Source organism: Labeo rohita, chromosome 18, assembly GCF_022985175.1.
Source record: "Labeo rohita strain BAU-BD-2019 chromosome 18, IGBB_LRoh.1.0, whole genome shotgun sequence".
Lineage (NCBI taxonomy): Eukaryota > Metazoa > Chordata > Actinopteri > Cypriniformes > Cyprinidae > Labeo > Labeo rohita.
The window spans coordinates 15,241,170-15,263,235 of record NC_066886.1 but is presented as its reverse complement, the minus strand read 5'-3'; positions in this window follow the sequence as shown (position 1 = coordinate 15,263,235).

Genomic DNA, 22,066 nt, shown 5'->3' with positions numbered 1-22,066 from the left:
AAAATTTATTTTACCTTTATGACTGGTTTTGTGGTCCAGGGTCACATATATTGTTTAAATTGTTCATTTTAATTGTAATTACATGTAAATTCATGTAAATTCAGTCATTTCAGAACTTTATACAGGCCTCTCTGATATTTCCTTATCTATTTTTCCCATCGATAATTGATAGACGCATCAGCTATCATAGTCGATTGATTTTCAAGGGATGGTTTGGAATTGAATAGCTCCGAGATATTAGATTTAGCAGCAACCTCGTCGCTTGTTAGCATATTCATTTACCTATGGGAGTCCCATTACGTTTTGTTAATACATACTGCTTTAGTCATCCCAGCTCCCCACAAATTGCATTAATGTTGCTGCGTTATGTAGCCACAGAGCACAATAATTTGATTGAGTGCCTATGTTTGATATAATTAGATTATCGCTTGAGAAAGGGGTAATTGTCATGCCTTGTCACAACCGGATCACTGTAAAAAGAGGGAAAAGAAGCCATATATTACTGTCTTAGCCTTTTAGTGTCACAACAGTGGCACTTTAGTGTTACTTAGAGCTGACTGTATTTCTTAATCTCCTTGTTAACACATTGTACGATGCGAAAAGATAAAAACCAAGAAAAAAAAGGCTTTTTATTCGCACAATGTGGCCCCTCTTTTTTTTCAGGAGATATGACTGTCGAAAGCGAAATATGTGATGTGTAAATTCAAGCTGGTTCAAAAAAAGGAAAAAATCAATTAAGCAGATATGATTGTCAGGTGAGCTCTTATCATCAACAGTTAACTGCGTTGTTAAGAAAAAAGGACATAACCTTTGCAAAGGTAAAACTAGGCCTCATTTCCATCAGCACCTGACACTGTCACACTGCTGCTCTCATTAAAACCTGTCAGTCATCCCCCCCCACACACAGCCTGGCACCACCAATGTAATTTATCAATGTCAAAACTGTCACCGGCTAATGTGAAATAAAGTTTCACACATGAGGAAAATGGACAATTACTAGATGCACACTTTGGATGCAAAATAACAAGAGAGTTGGCTGATGTGTTACGGGTTATGTAACAGTTGTGGGCGTCATTGTACGAGAGACAATTGAACATCGCTATATATACGCACGCACACACGCGCATATCGAGAAAATGTGATATTGCACGTATGATTCACAGGTAGAGGCCAATCGGGAGGCAGCTGTTGTTCAGAATGCGTGAACCAGCACCAAAAAGATCCTAATTTTAACCACAAGGTCACTTGGAGGAATATCAGAGATGCTTTTAAATATATTAACAGCGGATTTGCTGAGAATAAATGTTTTGCCGAAGCTGATAAACGCGGCCACGGGAGCTGAAGGGATGAATCTTTTAAGCCGGTCATTACAGCGGCTTGGATTTCTCACAGCTCCTTGCGTAGTGTCACACAATCACCGGGGCAGAATGAAGGCTGAATATGCTAATGACTCTAATTGGACTACTAATAGAGCATGTCTCTGTAGTTTTTAAGCTTGCGGATGGCTGTGTAATCAGAGCAGACAGTCGTTAAGAGAATGAAGAGGCAACTAGCAATGTCAGGAGAGGGCCTGGCGGTTCCAGCTGACACTACCCCAATCTTCCAGGACCCATTAAATGGCTGTTTCAACGCATTACCTACCATAACATCCTTGAATATCACTGATTTTATTTGCAGTATCAAACATTTCATTTCACGCGCCATTAATGGAAAAGTGCTGAGGTTCTAATGCTGCCAAAACATTTAGTAACTACCTGGACTCTGAGAAACCAATTAACTCCGGAGACAATATGGCCAATTACACACAAAAATAGGTAGGTCCACTACTGCTTCCTGTCTGGCGATTCATCCGGTTACTTTGAATAGCAAAACAGCCCGCTTACGTTTTTTCCAAGAAGCGCATGTGCTTCAAAGTTGAAAAATGTAAGCGCATGAAACAACTTTAGTAATGCAATGAAAATGTATCAAATAAAGTTTTCTTTGAAAAAGTTTTCCTATAATAAGTACACTAGGTTTTTAAATATTTCTGCTTTATTTAACATATAATACAACAGTTCTTGGCAGTCCTTGAATCTGATTGGCTGAGAGGAGTGCGATATTGTAGTGATATCAGAACTCCAACCGTTTGTATCACTCCACTTGTGGTATTTCTCACAGCGAGTGTCATGGGGGATGCCCACTACAATTTTAGAAATACTGTTTTCATGTAGTTTGCATGTATTTTAAAGAGTTTTTTAGGCAATAATGCACTTGTTTAGACTTTAAAATATGCAGTTTGTTAATAAAGATAACATGTATAGAAAATTTGCTTTAGTGTTTTCAGAGATGTAAACTCCAGAACATCAGTGGCCGTTCAGCACTCATTTTGGGTTAATCAACGAGCAGTCTTTGGTCTCATTAATCTGTTTGTTCCAGAGCAAATAGTTTTGGCTGAGGGCAAATTAATTTACTGAAAATTGTATGCTGTGTAGCACGCTCCCTTTGTACTTTTAACTGAATTGTCTTGCAACTTTTATGATGGCTGTTGTTGTTTATTAAATGTTATTATACAATAAATATGTAATATTTATGGCAACAAGAGACTGTTGTTATGAGTAAGTTAGCGGTAAAGACTTTTATATTGAAAGAAACTGATATAGGTAAACAAGGAAGTTATTTTTAATTTCAACAACACTTTGTAAGACGCAGCCAACAAATGCACTGAGCAGCGCTGTCATCGGAAATCACCCTCAACAGATGAAAGGATAGTATGACAAAGATATCGCCTCAGTTTGAATGTTTATTGTGAATATTAAATTAAGCTGATGAATGAATGCTGTAATACAGGTAATCACACTCACGCAGTAGATCTCTCTCTCATAATACACTATATAATACAGTGAGTTTTTAATACAGAAATACAATAAGTTTTCAATTAACCAACTAAACGTTTCTTTGTTATTAGTTATAAATTGACATTTTTGAATGGAGGCTTGGGCTCAGCTGTTAAACTGTCAACTTGAGATTTGAATCTGTGGCAGAAGGAAGTAGTTCTGCACAAAAGAGGGCTTTTAAAGACATTCTTACGTGTTAACACACTTGATCTACTGAAATGTTGTATAAACATAATATCACATTCGTAGCCATGCTATATGGCTGTATATCGGCACACTGTGATTAGCCATATCGCACTGCTTGTCGTGTGATATTGCTCATGTAGTACATTATTGCGCCTATATTATTATTATTATTATTCTTTCCTGTGATTGGGCCACCAAATAGAAGTTAAAAGGGTTTACTTTGAGTTAAATGCTGGATACAGGTCATTGTGTAAATTAAAAATGTCAATAATAAGCATGGAAAGAAAAAACAAACAAACTTTATGCATAATGTGGGACTTTCAATTATAAACAAGCATAAAATATGGGTCTCTTATTTTTAAATTTCTATGCTTCACTATTGCAAGCTGCTCAATGCTCATTCAAAAAGATAAGAAATAAAAATATTTAAAATTCACACTCACCACACACACCACTACACCAACCATTTACAACAGGGGTGCCCAAACCTGTTCCTGGAGATCGACTTTCCTGCAGAGTTTAGTTCCAACCCTAATCAAACACACCTGTCTGTAATTATCAAGTGCTCCTTGAGATCCTAATTAGCTGGTTCAGGTGTGTTTGGTCAGGGTTGGAGCTGAACTCTGCAGGAAAGTCGATCTCCAGGACCAGGGTTGAGCACCCCTGATTTACAACATATTACAAAGTTAACATTGCTGTACTCCATCAACAGTAGATCATAAGGCAATCTATTAGCATAATTGTGTGTTATTCGTTAATTGCTTTATTGATATTATTACTTGATTGCTCCAAGTTTCCACTTTGAAATGTACAGCACTTGTATTTATTTTATGAACTTATAGCCCTTTGAAGTTTTGCAATTCCAGGTTTCCATTCTCTAATTCAAAATAAAAAATTGTAATTAAGACATATTAGGGTATGTTGACAAACTCCCATCTCATGTTCTTTTTCAACTTCGAAATCGTCCCATATCGCTTTTTTACCTTTTTTTGTTAAGGGTGTTTGATCTTCTTTGCATGTTCACTTTGCAAAGGCTCGGTTGGGAACTTTCAGCAGCAATGTAGGATGATTTTGAAATTATTTTTAAAGTTGAGGGAGAAAATACGATTGGAGTTTTTCGACATACCCTAACTGTCTTGAGCCAGAATACGCAGAGTTCATGGAGAGCAAAGCAAGACAAGCGTTTGAGATTAAAAAGTATTTAAATTGTATTTTTTTTAATGAAAATAACCAATCGTTTCGCTAGATAAGACCCTTCTTGCTCGGCTGGGATCGTTTACAACCGCATTTGGGATCGTTTGAAGCCGCATTTAAACTGCATTTTGGAAGTTCAAAATCGGGGCACCCAATCAGTCCATTATTTGGAGAAAAATGCAGAAATGTTTTCCTCAAAAAACATAATTTCTTTACAACTGAAGAAAGAAAGACATGAACATCTCGGATAACAAGGGGGTGAGTACATTATATGTGAATCTTTGTTTTGGAAGTGGACTTCTCCTTTAAATTTTATTGAACTGACTGAACTTTTTTACTTTTTTTTCTTTTTTTTACATTTTGTGGAACCGCAAGGATATTTTTAAATACACATTTGCTCACGTCTATTTTTAGTCACAAATATGCATGAAACACTCTCACTGACGAAAAACAAACAAACAAACAAACAAAAAAATCAATAATTAGTTCATTAAAAAGAGAGCTTGAATGTATAAACAAGACAAAACTTGCTGCATTATGCTGAAGAAAAAAAGTCTTAGGCAGGGCAGACTCTAAGTCGCTCTGTATTCTTTAAAATCCCTCGGATGGTACTTGAAAACAAGAAGCAGCACTAAATTCAGTGCTATTCTTTGTCGTCATTGATAGAGATAGACACATTTCAAAGGTCAGCATGGGTCACCCGTGCTTGCTTTGTTAATGTCCATCTAAATTGGTGGTTAAATTGATCAAATCTCCATATCCCAGCATTTCTTATTACCATTAGGATCTTTTCTTTTTATTTCATCACATTAAAATTATCCATTTGCTCTGCTTAAAAGAACGAGGGACAAAGTAATTCCATTTCGCAGCTTTAAAGTCACTGCTAACTACCAGAAACACTTAATGAAAAGACTCTTGGCTACAGAATGAAGTGATGAGGAGATCACCATTACCCATCCCTCCTCTGACCCCTAATGTAGTTATGCCCAACAGAAAATTCAAGTGGCACTTCAGGAGATGGGAAATAAGCAGACCTTCCTCAAAATCAATTACTTTATCCTGTATGTGTGTGTGCGTGCGTGCGTGTCTGGAAGAAAGAGGCTTAAGAAATCAGGGTCTTTCTTTGTGCATGCGTTTATGTGAATTTTATTCATGTTTGAAGAGTTTGTTATTGAATAGGACTGGCATACATTTTTATAAACCTATTATTGATTGATTTACAGTATATTATCCTTTAAACAAGCCTCTGTTTAAACAACAAATTATATTTCTGTCACTTCCTGTAGATAAAAGATCAAATTAATGGAGTGATTTTAAAACCTAGCCTATGATATAAAAATTTCTTGTGTGTCTGTAATGGGGCTTTAAGGGTCACTGTGTACCAGTACATCACGGCCTAAATCCTAATAGTTATTGGTCATGGTTAAGGCCTGTCAGCCTCACTGTTGTAATCCAGCATGTCCTACCAGCCCTCAACTGTGTTTACACCACACCATCTCTGTCTTTGTGTTTTGAAGTTCAAAAAAAGCCCAGGTGTTACTCTGTGAACCTTGCATATTGCCCACTAACCTCATAACCCCACCCCGACCAGCTAATCTTATTCCTATTGATTTTCCAACCAGCTTTCAATAGGTCCTGATGGAATGATGTCAACATGAAGCTAATGACTCTAACACGCAAGCAAAGAGAAACATAAAATATCATTACCGTTGCTTTCTTCATCAACGGCCTCTGATTACCTCGTGCCATTATATTGGGATTGTAATGACCTTGTGCGCAGAGAAGGTGAGAAAATATGAGGGTGAGATGCTATAAACACTGCTGAACTGCGAAAACCCCTTTTAACATCTGTTTGCAGTGTGATCTTAGTGGATGATGTGCATGCTGTATATCTGTAAATAATGGAAAAAAATATTTATCTAAATGACTGTATTATTAGGTGTATTATATATACCGGTAGTGTGCACTACAATTTTTAGGTTTGGGTCAGTAAGGTGTTTGTTTGTTTGTTTGTTTGTTTGTTTGTTTTTTACTGAATCAGCATATTAGAGTGATTTCTGAAGGATCATGTGACACTGAAGACTGGGGTAATGGTTGCGAAAATTCAGCTTTGTCATCACAGGAACAAATTACATTTTAAAGTATAAACCGTTATTTTAAAGTATAGTAGAATTTCACAGCGTTACTGTTTTAACTATATCAGATACATGCAGCCTTGGTGAACACAGGACAATTATTATATAAAAAACTAAAATAATAATAATAATAATAATAATAATAATAATTTGAAATAATCTTAATTATTTCAAACTTTTTACCTGTTGTGTAATAAAAATATAATGTAATATAATAATATAATATAGTATAATAATGTTAGTAAGTAACAGTTACGTACCAATTAAAATATATTGATATAGAAAACAGTTCTTCTAAAATTAAGTAAACTTTGAAATATATTAAAATAGTAAACAGTTTATATATTATTATTATTATTATTATTATTATTATTAATATTTCACAGTATTACTGTTTTAACTATATTTTTAATCAAATAAATGCAGCCTTGGTGAACATAGGAGAATTATTTAAAAATATAAAATTAAAATAATAATAATAATTTGAAATAATCTTAATTATTTATTATGATATATAATATAATATAATATAATATAATATAATATAATATAATATAATATAATAATGTTAGTATTAATTACGCACCCATTAAAATATATTAATATAGAAAAGAATTTTTCTACAATTAAGCAAACTTTAAAATATATTAAAATAGTAAACAATTATTTTAAATTGTAGTAATATTCCACAGTATTACTGTTTTTACTAGATTTTAAACCAAATAAACGCAGCCTTGGTCAACATAGGAGAGTATGTATATAATAATAATTTGAAATAATCTTAATTATTTAAAAAGTTTGACCTGGTATGTAATAAATATAAATATATTAATATAATATTATGATAATTTGTAATAATAAATAATGACAATGTATAAGAGCATATATTTTATGTTGATTGATTGATTAAAAAAGACATCTATCTATCTATCTATCTATCTATCTATCTATCTATCTATCTATCTATCTATCTATCTATCTATCTTTATTTATTTCACAAGATAATCACTGAATTTACACACATTATCCTGTTAAAATGCTTTTAATAGCTTGATTCTTAATATTATGTGTTGTCTCTTCAAGCATCAATGCATGTGGTTTGTACTGAGCGGTTAAGCTGCCCACTGTTCCTAACAAAAAGAGCCTTCAGGTCCAAGTTTTTCGGTTTCCCATGTTTGAGTTGTTTGTACAGTGACTCAATGTTGAAATGCAGCTTTACCACTCAGAACAATTGACTCATGCACAACTATTACAAAAGACTACAAAAATCATTTAAGCTTTAGGAGGCAACACACAAAAAACCACAGCACACTTAATAATAAAGTTATTGTTTGGGGTTATACTGTAATGTACTGTACATCAAAATGTAGATTGTTTTGGCCTGGACTTGGGGGACCACTGTGGGGTGGGTGGGTGTTTGAAGGGGTTTAGAGGTTTTTTTTTTTTTTGTAAAGAAGCAATTGTATACAATTGTATATGACCCTTTCTATGCAAAACCAATAAAAATTGATCCCCAAAAAACTGTATATTGTTTTCAGGGCTGCACAATGTTTTCTCACCATCGGTTTAACCATTGCACCAAAAAACACCTTTACTTTATTAATTTGTCCTGAATGGCATTTGACAAGATTGCGAGGACTTTCTTCATTACTGTGTTGACTCATTAAGATGTGGGAGGGGCACAATGAATCAGTGAGCTCAGAACTCAGTGGGACGACCCGTGTAAACCGTATACTTTGCTAAGACACTGACCTTTCTTTGTACCTTTTTCAGTAGCGTACTCATGGTGTTCTTTTAATTAAAATGAAAGAGACCACATACTCAGATGCCCAAGCCCTGCAAGGTGATTGCACGTTTCCCGTCTGTGCTGTTAATTACTCCCCTTGTTTCACAACACGGGTGTCCAATAAATTTATCGTCATCGGGTTATAGGCATGTATCGGGTGGGGTAAAAAGCGTGAGTTGGGGGATGGTCTCAGGCTAAACTGCCTTTGATTACTGTACCTGCTAATGTACGCCTGATCCACAAAAAGGTAGGGTGTGTGGCTGCATATTTCAGAGAAGACATCCCACCAGGAGTCTAATGCGCCAAATCACTCTTCTGCCAGCCTGGCCTAGTTTTAGCTGTTGCCTGGGCTCCTCTACATCCCCCAACCTCTCCCACATTTATTAATTGGCTGGATTGAAATCACTCTCATTCTCAGTGTAATTTGATCAAGTCTTGAGAAAGCATCGCATTTATAGTATACTGCCAAGTGCCAGCTGAAATTAAATTGGAGTGACAATGCATATTTGAAATCTCTTTCAAAGAGTGTACACTCAGAAATTAAAAGTTTGGGTTCTAGTTGCCTTGGGCTTGCTTACATTTGGGTTTAACAGATACTAAATATTATCAATTTGACTGCACTGACTGGCCGAGAACAAAATATAGAGGAATTGTTCACCCAAAAATGAAAATTTGCTAGAAAATTTGCAGTCATGCTTTATTTTAAGGTCCAATTCTTGCTATTAACAAACCATTAACTACAACTTTTGCCTCAATAAACTCCTAATTTGTTGCTTGTTAAAAGTTAGCAAGGTCGTTGTTAAATGTAGGTATTGGGTAGGATTAGGGATGTAGAATATGGTCATATGTGCTTTATAAGTACTAATAAACAGCCAAAATGCTAGTAATATACATGGTAATAAGCAACTAGTTAACATTGTGAATTGGTCTCTATACTGAAGTGCAACCAAATTGGCCGTCTAAGATGTTGGTGGACCCTCTGCAGTGAATGGGTGCCGTCAGAAATCTTGTTTCAGACAAGATCAATTTTCACTTTTTTCACTAGAGAAAGCAATATTATAGATAAACGACTTTACCCATAAGCAACCAAATGATGGATGGTTTTAATGATGGATTTGTTTATTACAAACTTGCAGGTTCTTACAAACATTTAACTTTACAAGATGTTAATTGATGGACTGGAGTCATGTAGATTATTTGTGGATTATTATTTTTCCACCAGCTCTTGTGACTCTCATTCTGACGGCACCCATTCACTGCACATGATCCATTGGTGAGAAATTGATTTAATGTGAAATTTCTCCAAATATATTTCAGTAGAGAAACAAACTCTTTTACATCTTGGATGGCCTGAGGGTGAGTAAATTGTCAGCAAAATTTCATTTTTGAGTAAATTTTTAACTCTTTCCCCACCAGCAGTTTTGATCGTTTTCAATTATTTTTACAAAAATTTCATAGCCCCCAGAAAATCTGAACATGCAATACATTAAAATAAAGAACAGAGCCTCTACTTTTTAAGTTTTATTTTACTTACCAGCATTTTTTATCAAAACTTGAATGTAGGTAAGTTTCATAAAAAGGCAACATTTTGAGCAAAAAGCTGAGAAAATTATGTTTTTATCAAAAACTACATCTGGATCATATTTAATATGATATTCAAAGCTTAGATGCAGTAGATTGCTTCCATCAACACTCTCAAAGCTTCACAGTCCTTTACCACTTCCTGGGTCGACGTTTCACTTGGTAACTTTAGGCAATTTTCATTTAAATGTGACCCGTGCTGGCAAAATGAGTCAGAATGAGCACATTTTTTTAATTTTTATTTTCAAAATGCCTTCAAAATGATATATGACTTGTTGAAATTGGACAAAAAATGACTGAGCAACAGCCGTTTGAATGCAGAGTTGATTTTAAGGAAAAAAGTTTTCTGAAGATTCCAAAGCAAAATCACCAAGCAGTGTTGCAAATTTTCCTCCAGTTCTTTTCCTAATAATAATTTTTTATATTATTAATCACAATATAGCTTTTTTATCGCATCTTTGTTATTACAAATAAGAACAAAGATGCAAATGATCAGTAGTAAAAACAAGAGAAGTGAGTGATTTGTCTTTGGATATAATATAGTGTTGCTCATCAAGATTTTTTACCCAACCATTAACTAAATGTTCATGTAAGACATAATCCCTCCACTAATATTGGCATCCTTGGTAAATATGAGCAAAGACGGCTATGAAAATAAATCTGCTTTGTATATCTTTTTGATCTTACATTCCAAAAATTCACAAAATGCTAACTTTTCATTAAAGTAAAACAATTAAAAGTAGGGGGAAACTTGCATTATGAAATAAATGTTTTTCTCCAATGCATGGTGAGCACAATTATTGGCACCCTTAGAGTTATAATAAGTAAAATATCTCTGAAGTATATTCCCATTCATATTTGCATTTATTTAGCACACTAGAATGACTAAGAGTATGATATTGTCCAGCCATGACTTCCTGTTCCTCCTTGCTCATCCAAAAACAAACTCCAGCATATTCAGTTGTCAGACACCACTTGAATTTCAAACGGGACTGGCTTCTGTGGTCAGATAAAACTAAAAAAAAAGAGCTTTTTGGCAGCAAACCCACCAGATGGGTTTGGTACAAAAAGTACCCCATGCCCACGGTTAAATATACTGCTGGATCTTTAATGTTGTGGGCTTATTTTCCTGCCAGAGGTCCTGGAGATCTTGTTCAGATACATGGCATCATGGATTCTAGCAAATACCAACAGATAAAACATCTTAATCTGACTGCATCTGTTAGAAGTTTTATAATGAGCTGTGGTTGGAACTTCCATCAGGACAATAATCCAAATCAAACATCAAAATCAACACAAAAATGTGTCACTGAGCATAAATTGAAGCTTCTGCCATGGCCATCCCAAGTTGCCTGACCTGAACCCTATAGAAAATGTGTGAGGTGAACTGAAGAGAAGAAGCACCAGCATAGAGCTGGGAAACTGAAGGATCTGAAGAGTTTGTGTATGAAGGAATGGTCTCTGATCTCTTGTCAGGTGTTCTCCAAACTCATCAGGCATTAAAGAAGAAAACTCAGAGATGTTTTCTTGAATAAAGGACGTTGCAATAATTGGGTGCCAATAATTGTGGTTAACATGAACTAGAGAAAAACATTTATTTCATAATGAGATTTTCCCCTTGCTTTCCATTGTTTTACTTCAGTGATAGGTTAGAATTTTGCGTTTTTTTTTATGAAAGATGAAAAGGATAAACAATGCAGATTTATTTTCACAGCCACCTTTGCTCATATTTACCAAGGGTGCCAATATTAGTGGAGGGCACTGTAGCTCAAAATTAGACAGTGCGCATTCCGACTAATTTTGTCACATATGTTGTTAATCTTTGATGATTGCATTATTTTTCAAATGCATCTGCATGCATATGATCGCTAGTTTCTGTGTCTTGCTCGTTTGTGTTTTTGATCAGGAAATATTGAACTGATTCAGGAGATGTGTAATAGTTCCCCCTTTGCATGTAACAGTGAATATGTGGAAACCCGTAAAATTACGTGTTCATTTAAACTGAATTGACTTAAATGATGACACTGTTGTCTTTTGTGAGGTTATGTAAAAGCTAAATCAAATTAGTTTCATAATGGACTATTTTGCAACATCGACAGTTATTGCACTGAACCAACACTGAGGTGACTTTAGTTGAATAATCACATTGTTGTCTTATGTAGAGCTGCTTATGGCTGAATTGAACTTGGTTCATAATCAATGAATCCATTTGTCCATTGAAAGTCAGAGGGGTTTTGTTTCGTCCTTCAAAATACCTTCTTTTTTTTTCCACAGAAATAGTCATACAGGTTTGGAATGACATGAGACTGAATAAATGATGAACTATCCCTTTAAGGTAGTCGTAATACATATCACATACCCAAAGCGGTCTGTCTTATAAGTTCAGTTTATGTATGTAAATGTAGTTGCGCACAAATTCTCTTGAAACCCAGTTATTGATTTCGACCAGCATCTGCTATGCCCATGTTCAAAGGCTTCCACTGCACCTAAACCCTACAGCGAGTGATGGGCGAACATGGGCCTCATTCATCTAGCAGCATCCTGGCTTATTGTTCGGGTGCATTGGGGTTGCTATGAGGCACCTCGCTTGCATCGGTCTGGTGTATTCCTCCATCCCACAGGACCCCAGATACAAATCAAACTGCTCTGACCCCGGTGTCCTCTCCACACTCTCGGTCCCCTAAAGGCGAGACGGCGGTGTGAGATCCTGTCTTGCCCTTATTTATTTTCCCCTTTGTGGTTGTGGAGCTAAGGGCGTAAGGCATATATATTTCCTTGGGTAAACTCAACCTACGTCGAGCATCCGATGCCATTTTCATTTTAAATAATGTTTGCTAATAATAATACCTGAATATCACAGGTTTGAAAAGGCGGAATGAAGGCTGTTTTAAATGGATGCGCGAAGAGGGTAGCATTTTCTTTCCATCACCTGAAAGAAAACACACTGGAAATAATAATAATCAGACAGCGATCTGCATTAAGATCAAAGAGCTTGAGCCATTGTACAAAAGTACAAACATGTTTACCCGTGAAGCAGATGGCCGTAGCTTGCAGCCTGAAGAAGAAGCTGTTGTCGAGTGAATAATGACATGGTTAGTAAGCCCAAGTGTAAATACGCAAGTAAACACAGGCGCCTAGAGAGCAAAGCAGCCACGCTATGCCACCAATGAAAACGAATCCCTTTTTCATGTCACATTGACCTTTTCCAGGCCAGATGAAATCAGTCTTGGCTTAAAACAAATAGCCACATTTCATCTGCTGTTACCCTTCAGACCGGGCCGTGTGACCTTTGAACTTAATTTTCTATCTAAACCCATTTCCATGTGCCGCATCCCCCGCTCCGCTGTGATAAGTGTCTGGGGTCCTGCACCGCAGAACAGTGATGTTTAAAATACTGTTTGAAGGGGGAGGCTAAACACTACCCTTATGTTAAGTTACAGGATTGCGTTTTCAGATTCACTTAATTTTTTGTCAAGCTACCATTTTGAAAATAGGATGTCGTATAAATCATATATCATATATGTATATATGTAAAATATGTAGACCTAAATCTGCATAAATCTATGCTTTAGAATTGAATATAATATTTCAACAACACTTTATTTTAAGGTGTTCTTGTTACACATGTTACATGTACTTACTATTATAACAATATATTATGTATATATACATGCAGGTTACTCTAAGCCAAACCCCAATTCTGACCCTAACCATATAGTGCATAATAGTACAGTATAGTAGTAATAATAGTAATAGTATAGTACAGTTAGTTAATATTACTCTGTACATAAATGAATAATTACACTGTAATTACACTATTATTACACTGTAATAAGCGCACCTTAAAATAAAGTATATCCAATATTTCCATACATTTACAGTACACATTTTTAACATAAACTAATAAACTTGATGCCTTCTTACATAAATGATACAGGTAATAAGCGCACCTTAAAATAAAGTATATCCAATATTTCCATACATTTACAGTACACATTTTTAACATAAACTAATAAACTTGATGCCTTCTTACATAAATGATACAGGTAATATTTCAGTAATAACACTAATAAACTGATTGTCTTTTTCAAATGCACAATAACCAGGTACATATATCTAATTTCTTTCAATCTTGTACATTTATATAATTAAATATCGCTCCACATTTAGCCATATCTTACTATTATATCACTATTATATTATACACGTTTGTATTTCTTTCTGATTTGAATCAGTTTAATATATATACATATATATATATATATATATAGATAGATAGATAGATAGATAGAGAGAGAGAGAGCGATAGATAGATAGATAGATAAACTATGCTAGATTTTTATTTAGATATTTATTTATGGTTCAGAATTATGTGGTCTTTAATAATGCTCTGAAAATGCTCATTTAAGAATGCTCATTGAAACATTTTAGTTGGATGTTCGTCAATTTTTAAAAGTAACAATTTTTAAAAGTTACTACTTTTTTCATAATCTTAAGAAAACATTCCAAAATAACATTCCCATAAAGTTAGCAAAATTATAAAATGGAATGTTATTTAAAAAAAGGGTTTTAAAACATTTAAAAAACTGGTCATTTTGCACGTTCAGAGAACATTAACATATAGTTTTCATTACTTAGTGGGTACATTAGCAAAACATTATTCGAACTTATTTTTGGGACCCTTTAGTGCTGCTGTCGAAAATATCTATCAATCCATCTATCAATCTATGGTAAATATGTACTGTAGTTTTACAAATAAGTGAAGTACTGTAGCATTTTGTCATGTTAATCATCTGAAACATTTGAGCTTCTTTCACGCCATTGCATTGATACGTTTAGTTAACATTCTAAAATTATTGTACAGCATAATTCATAATATATTGAATGGCATGGTGGCGAAATATTCCTTTCGGATTTTCTGAAGTACATGGTTTGTTATGAAGTAATTCAGAATTGCATTGCATTGCTTTTCACTGAATCATACAGAGGCATGATTCTGTGAAAAGCAATGGCCTTCTAAAAATGTAGACAACAAATATAGAAATGTCTGTCAGTCAGAATGATAAATAGTTCAAACCTAGGCTGCTAGTATTGGTATTTCACCTTCGAAGAGTTCATGGATAAGCATGGATACGGTGCACTCTTTGACCGCATATTCGCACCAAACAATCGAAACCATTCTAACTATCCACTAAATTTGTATGTACTTCAAAGGAGGTGTGAGCTGGGTGCAATTTTGTGCAACCACCCGTGGCAAATGCTAGTCCCGCATTCATAAAAAGAATATGAATTTATAGAGAGCATTGTGGCAGACGGCGCGAACCTCAAGGTTTCCAGAAGCGGCTTGAATAAACAAACAAGGAGAAGCTATCTGTCCCCCCTATCTCTAAATACACAGACAGCCACTTAGGTCACTTGAAAGGCTAATTTTCTGGAAATGTCACGTTAACTCTGAAGGCCTCACAAGGCATGAGAAAAAGAAGATTAGCCCAGATGGAGACATTTGCAACACCAATCGCAAAGGAACTTGGGATTAGGCAAGCACCTTGTCTCATCTTCAAACATATGCACACATTCACAGACACACAAAAAGGTCATTTCATACTCATTTCCCCCAACTCTGGTTGCACTTCAGTAAAAGCGAGGATGCATGGGCTTGAATATATTTGACAGACACAAGAGGATGCTTATCGCCACTCTTAAAAGTGCTGCGTCAAAAGCCATTTCATGTCACCACGGCTTCACTCCTTCCTTTGAATTTGTTTGATTGTCACACTTTGCATTCGGTTTTCTCCTGTGAGATGGCTCTTGCGTCGGCTCACAAACAGACAAACAAAAAAATGACTTTTGAGCTTGTGAATAAAAAAAAAAAAAAAAAAACACGGAATCATAAAGCTGTTTCACCCTGAACTACACAGACTAACACGAGGCCGCTAGTGCAATGAAGCCTCCTAAACAGACCAAATCGGAGTAATATTGAGGATATACTGCTCTTCCATTGTGAAGAATGATGTGTAAATACAGCAAATTGGTGAAAGGGGTAAATGAGTTTAATATAACACAATGCATTCGAATTGGAGCGGGTCCATGCCTTGAGCGCTTTGTGTTTTCCATCGCAAGGTTAAGAAAATAAATGACTTGCAGACCAGCGAAAAAATCTTATCCTGTTGTGGATCAAATTTTTGTTTAACCTCCCAAGTAGAGTGAGCATCCAGAGCATCCATTTCAAACAAATTTATTACGGCATTAAATTAATAAATAAGAATATCACAAGAGGTGACCTTCCCCAGCCATGCAAAAATAAATGTCTGCTGCACTGTCCTTCAGCTGTGGGAACTCACATCAGAAATATTGCTATTTTCTTTCAACATTCCTCCATGCAAACTGGATTAGCGCTCCACTGCTTATTTAACCTTTTCAAGTAAACAAGATTATTTATTTCAACTGGCCTCTCCTAGTTTTATCTTCTGGTTAAGAGAAAAGAGAATGAAAAATAAATGGGTGACTGTGCGGCGTTCCCACGCTTGGTAGCTCTATAGAATCTAGTGTAGAGTTAATTGGAAAATGAGGAAGAACGTTTTGGACAAGGCTGTTCTGTTAGAGTCAATGTCAACATCTTAATGTTTGGCCAGCCAGTGACTTCACATGTAGATAGACTAATAATGCCCAGCGTAAGCACGATTTTCACTGTTATTGCTCTTATGACCCTTCATTAGACCAGATGGCATTATTGGCATTGCTCGGAGTTGAGCAGATGAAGGATTTGAACTCTTTGGTGTGGAGTCCATTTGACACCAGAGTTTGTTTGGTTAGTGTGTTTTCTTCAGACTTTTGCTCTGCTATGACTGTAGTTAAAGGAGAAACCTGACTGTAAAAGAAGTTTATAGTAATGTTCGCTATACTGTCGGTTGTGGCAAAGCTGAGAATGCAACATTCATGTACACCAATGATTTGTACTTGAATTTTCCATTGCTAGAAACAAGATAGACAGACAGATAGATAGACAGATAGATAGATAGATAGATAGATAGATAGATTCTTAAATTAAGATGCATTTACTAGATAAGCAAAATTAAGATATTTAGTCTTGTTTTAAGCAACTTAATTTAGTTGACTTAATTAAACTAATTAAACTAAACTTAATTAAACTAACTTAATTAAACCCAATGCATTTAATTTAGTTTATTCCCTGAAAAGAAGTAAACCTTTCTGACAGTGGGGTAAGTAAAATACATGTTTTAAGAATATGTTACTTGCCCCACTGGCAGATAATTTGAGAACAATGCACTTAATTTAGTTTATTTCCCCCTGGAAACAAGACTAAATATCTTATGTAATTTTGCTTATGTAAATCTTAATTTAAGAATTTTTAGATATTTTGACTAGAAACAAGACAAAAATACTAAGCAAGACAAGCCTTTTTAGCATTGTGTATTTAATAGGGCTACCCTGGACTAAAGATTTTTCTGGTCGACTAGTAGTTGTTTATTTAAAGCATTAGTCGACTATTAGTCTATATAAATCATAATAATGAGCCTCAATAATAAGCGCTCAAGCACATGCAAAAAAGCTTGCCACAGCACAACAGCAAATATAAAAATAAAGTGTGAATGTGTCAGTACAAAATAGCAAGGAGACTGCATTAACAATTTATTAATTTATTGATAAACTAGTGCCTTCTTTGTTTTCGGCTTTAGAGATGAAGTTAGCGACACTGACTGGTCATCTCCGCAGTAGTGATGTGCCTGTATACATGTTACATTAATACATAATCTGAGAATATTTGTTTTCTTTTTGATTTGGTTTATTTAAAAGTAGACATTTCACTCTCTATAGATATATTTTTCTGTCTGTAAGCCAAGTATACACAGACTTTCGAAGTTCCGCGCTCAAGACCAAGAAGGCAGAAAGCGCATCCTGTTTGCTTTCATTATTTTACAAAAGCGCAATGTTTCATTGTTATTCTGACTGCACACAAATAAACACACAGTCTTGACAGATTCAAAAGATGTATTACTTTTATCTGTATGACCAAAAATGACGGATTATTTTAAGACCAAGTGACCGCACCGGCGCGACTAATACAAATTTGGTTGACCAAACCTCTTTTCGTCGGTTAGTCGGTTAGTTCATGTTCAATGCCTATAAAGTGGCAAAAATAACAAAAATAACTAACATGAGAGCATCATTAAAGACCAGAAAATTCTGAAAAGATTGTAATGTTACTGGAAGAATATTTATTCATAACTTTAAGAGAGCCTTGCCAGAACGTTCAGAGAATATTCCCTGTTAGCCGGAGTTACATGGACATGTCAAGTTGTGAAGGTAGTGTTTTGATGAATTGTCACTGGTAAAAGGTTATTACTAGTACACACCATGGTGTTTTGATATATACTGTGGTTACGAGTCAAATACGACGATGTGAAAACAGACCTGCGGGGGCAGTTGGAAGTGGGTGTACTCAAACTTGGGTTCGAACCAAGCCATCAAAACAAATGTGAAGCTGAATTACCACTAACGTAACACTTTAACATATCATGTTGCATTACAGACTGCAATCCATCACTTAAAGTCTTGTCGTTTATTATCCTACTATTTCACTTTTTAATAAGATATGTTTAACATTTTAGTGCACCAAAATAAATAGCAATACTTAATGCTAATCAGACTTAGCATGCACGCCTACTGCCCAGAACTGCATCTGCAGGTTAATTTCAGAGCGTATTGATCTTTGCGTAAGGTTTCACTCCCCTGACAGTCATCAAGTTACCTGAGGCAGCTCTGTCCAGCGGTCTATCCCTGGCATTCGTGTGGATGCATGTGTTTGTGTGCGTGTGTGGGTGGAGACAGCGTACGGATCGGAGTTGCACTGACGTGCCCTGAGGCCCACTCACTGACATAGCTTGTTTAGCACAGTTTCAAATTATTTTAATGAATCCCAGTTTGATGTTATTTATATACAGTATTAACACTAATCAGACAGTCACAAACAGGCCTATTTGCGGTCGCTAAGCACTTCTACCCCTATATATTTTGATACTCCACATACTACTTTTTAAAATTAACCAAATAAGACCTCTTGAATATTAGAAAAGAACTGGGTCAATGCGAATGTTTGAGACAAAAATGGAAAACAAACTTGGGGGTGAGAGCAGCCATGATAGTGTGGGTTGATATGAATAATGCAAACACGCAAGCTTGTAAGGTTAATACACGGTAGGCAAACACAATCACCCTTCCCCTTTTTAATAGGAATGTGCTTATTGAGACACTTAGAGGGGTGGCAGGTGATGCCTGACCTTTTATACACACAGTTCAAACATTCATTATCATACAAATATGAGCCTTTTCACTAGACCATCGATACATGGATATGTCAATAAGTTCAAGCCTGGAAAAGCACAGCAGCTGATTGGCTGGGAAGAAACTCTGCTTTTCTAGGTGATTAAGCTCTTTCTGAATCACCCTGTTTCAGCAATATTTGGCAGCATGAATGCAGACGTATTGAGAGAGCGTCGATCAGTAAGTGCATTGGGTTGCACGTGTGTGTTTGAAATTCATTTGCAAAAAGAAAAAGATTAAAATAAGGTGGTTACTGAAGGTCCTTTTATTTCAGTGCAATTTCAACCACGTTTCTATAGGTTTTTCTTATAAAAAGGCAATCAATGGGTGTGCATTGAGTTTAAGCAAACATATATTGAATCAAGTAACACATACAGTACAGTTCAAAAAGTATAAAGCATTCAAGGTAGATGAGCAATATCTTTGTTCGTAACATTCTCAGAATTTGATAAAAGGGTTAGTTCACTCAAAAATGAATATTCTGGCATTTTTACCTACTCACATGCCATTCCAAACCTATAAGACCTTTGTTCATCTTTGGAACATAAATTAAGATATTTTAGGTGAAATATGAGAGCTTTCTGACCCTGCATAGACAGTGGTTCAACATTGGTTCAACCGTAATGTTATGAAGCTATGAGAATACTTTATGTGAGCACAGAAAACAAAAATGATGACTTTAGTCAACAATTTATTCTCTTTTGTGTCTGTCTTCTCTTAGGTAGTCTATAAGAGACATGATCTCATGACGGAAAAGTACCTTTTTCGCAAGATGCGAATTACATATAAGTACATATCACTGCAGTTTCCAACAGAAATTAACACTAGAGGTGGTAAAACAGCGAGCACTGTTAGTCGTTTTCGTACACAGTTATGATTACAGCTCCATATGTTTCCATTTCCGGACGTAACAAGCTTGCTCGGTAGCTCAGTAGAAGTTTCACGCTCAAGTTCACAGAGACTGAGACGGCAGAAAGCGCATCCTGTTTGCTTTCATTATTTTACAAAAGCACAACGTTTTGTTATTATTCTGATTGCACACAAATAAACATTGAGTCTTGACAGATTCAAAAGATGTATTACTCTTATCTATATGACCAAAAATGATGGAGTATTTTAAGAGCAAGTGACCACACCTGTGCCTCCATCTGTCATGCAGGGAGTGTACTACTGTTCAGCTTTTACACTCCGCACAGACACTTCAATAGCGCACATTTTTCTAGGTTAACATTAGATTGAGCAGCCATGTAAAGTTTCTACTAAGTACATATTTCAGATGAAAAGCCATATTTGAGGCCAGTGAATGAGAGGCAAGCATTTGGATGTCCTGCCCGATGTACTATATTACCACATAGACCAGCCGTTAACAATCTGTCCGTCACGGACTGCGTGACTTTGCCACTTCCTGCGGAATTTTTTCCCTGCAACTAAGCCACTAATAAAATTTTGGTTGACCAAACCTCTTTTCGTTGAACGGTTAGTCGACTATTAGGGGGCAGCCCCAGTATTTAATGTTTAAGGCCTATAAAGTGGCAAAAATAACTCAGTTCCATACTTCCATGCTTGTGTGTGTGTGTGTGTGTGTGCTAACATTGAACTTCCAAAATGCTGTTTAAATGCGGCTTCAAATGATCCCAAATGCAGTTGTAAACGATCCCAGCCGAGGAAGAAGGGTCTTATCTAGCATAACAATCGGTTATTTTAATAAAAATAATACAATTTATATGCTTTTTAATGCCAAACGCTCGTCTTGTCTTACTCTGCCTGAACTGTTTTTGTTCCTGTTCATGACAGTTAGGGTATGTTGAAAAACTCCCATCTCATGTTCTACCTCAACTTCAAAATCATCCTTTATCACTGTTTTATCCTTTTGGGTTAAGGGTGTTTGATCTTTTTTGCATGTTCACTTTGCAAAGACTAGGTCGGAACTTCTGCAATGATGTAGGATGATTTTTGAAGTTGAGGGAGAAAATACGATCAGAGTTTTTCAACATACCCTAACTGTCTTGAGCCAGAGTACACAGAGTTATAATAGGCGTCTGAGAATAAAAAGTATTTAAATTGTATTTTTTTAAAATGTAAATAACTGATCGTTTCGTTAGATAAGACCCTTCTTCCTCAGCTGGGATCATTTACAACTGCATTTGGGATCATTTGAAACTGCCTTTTGGAAGTTCAAAAGCAGGGCACCATATCAGTCCATTGTATGGGGAAAAATGCTGAAATGTTTTCCTCAAAAAACATAATTTCTTTACAACTGAAGAAAGAAAGACATCGTGGATGACAAGGGGGTGAGTACATTATTTGTAAATTGTTGTTCTGGAAGTGGAGTTCTCCTTTAACATTTTGAAACAAGTAGTAACTTGCTAGATGAACATCCAACTAAAAAATTTAGAGAACGTTAGCCAAATTCTGAAAATGTTCCCTGTTAGCTGGGTAGATGTGGACGGACAGACAGACAGATCAGCAAAGCTGAGAGACAATAACTTAAAGTCCCTTTATTTCAGTCCAATTTCAGCTACATTTCTATAGGTTTTTCTTATGAAATTGCGATCAATGGGTGTGCTGAGTTTCCACGAACGTATTGAATCCAAGAACACATACAGTATAGTACAAGCACTCAAAATGTAATTTTAAAAGAAAAGCAGAGTATCGAGCCCCCAACGACAATTATCTTGATGTCTTTGATGCTTTTCCATAGATAGGAGATCGTAACAAAAGCAGCATCATTACATTCACAACCATACGTTCAGAAAACGCCGTGGCACTGATCGCGTTCTCACTCTGGCCGGAGCAGGCACCGGTCTCAACCTTTTTAAACCTTCCCATTTTTAACAGGCACATTCTCCACAAAGGGTTAATTCAATCACGTCAGGGCTCTTTGCTCTGCCGCCCGCTCTCTCCCATCATACTTTAGACTCAGCCGAGCGTCCCCTCATTGATGGCACCTTTGGCTCCACAATAGAAGC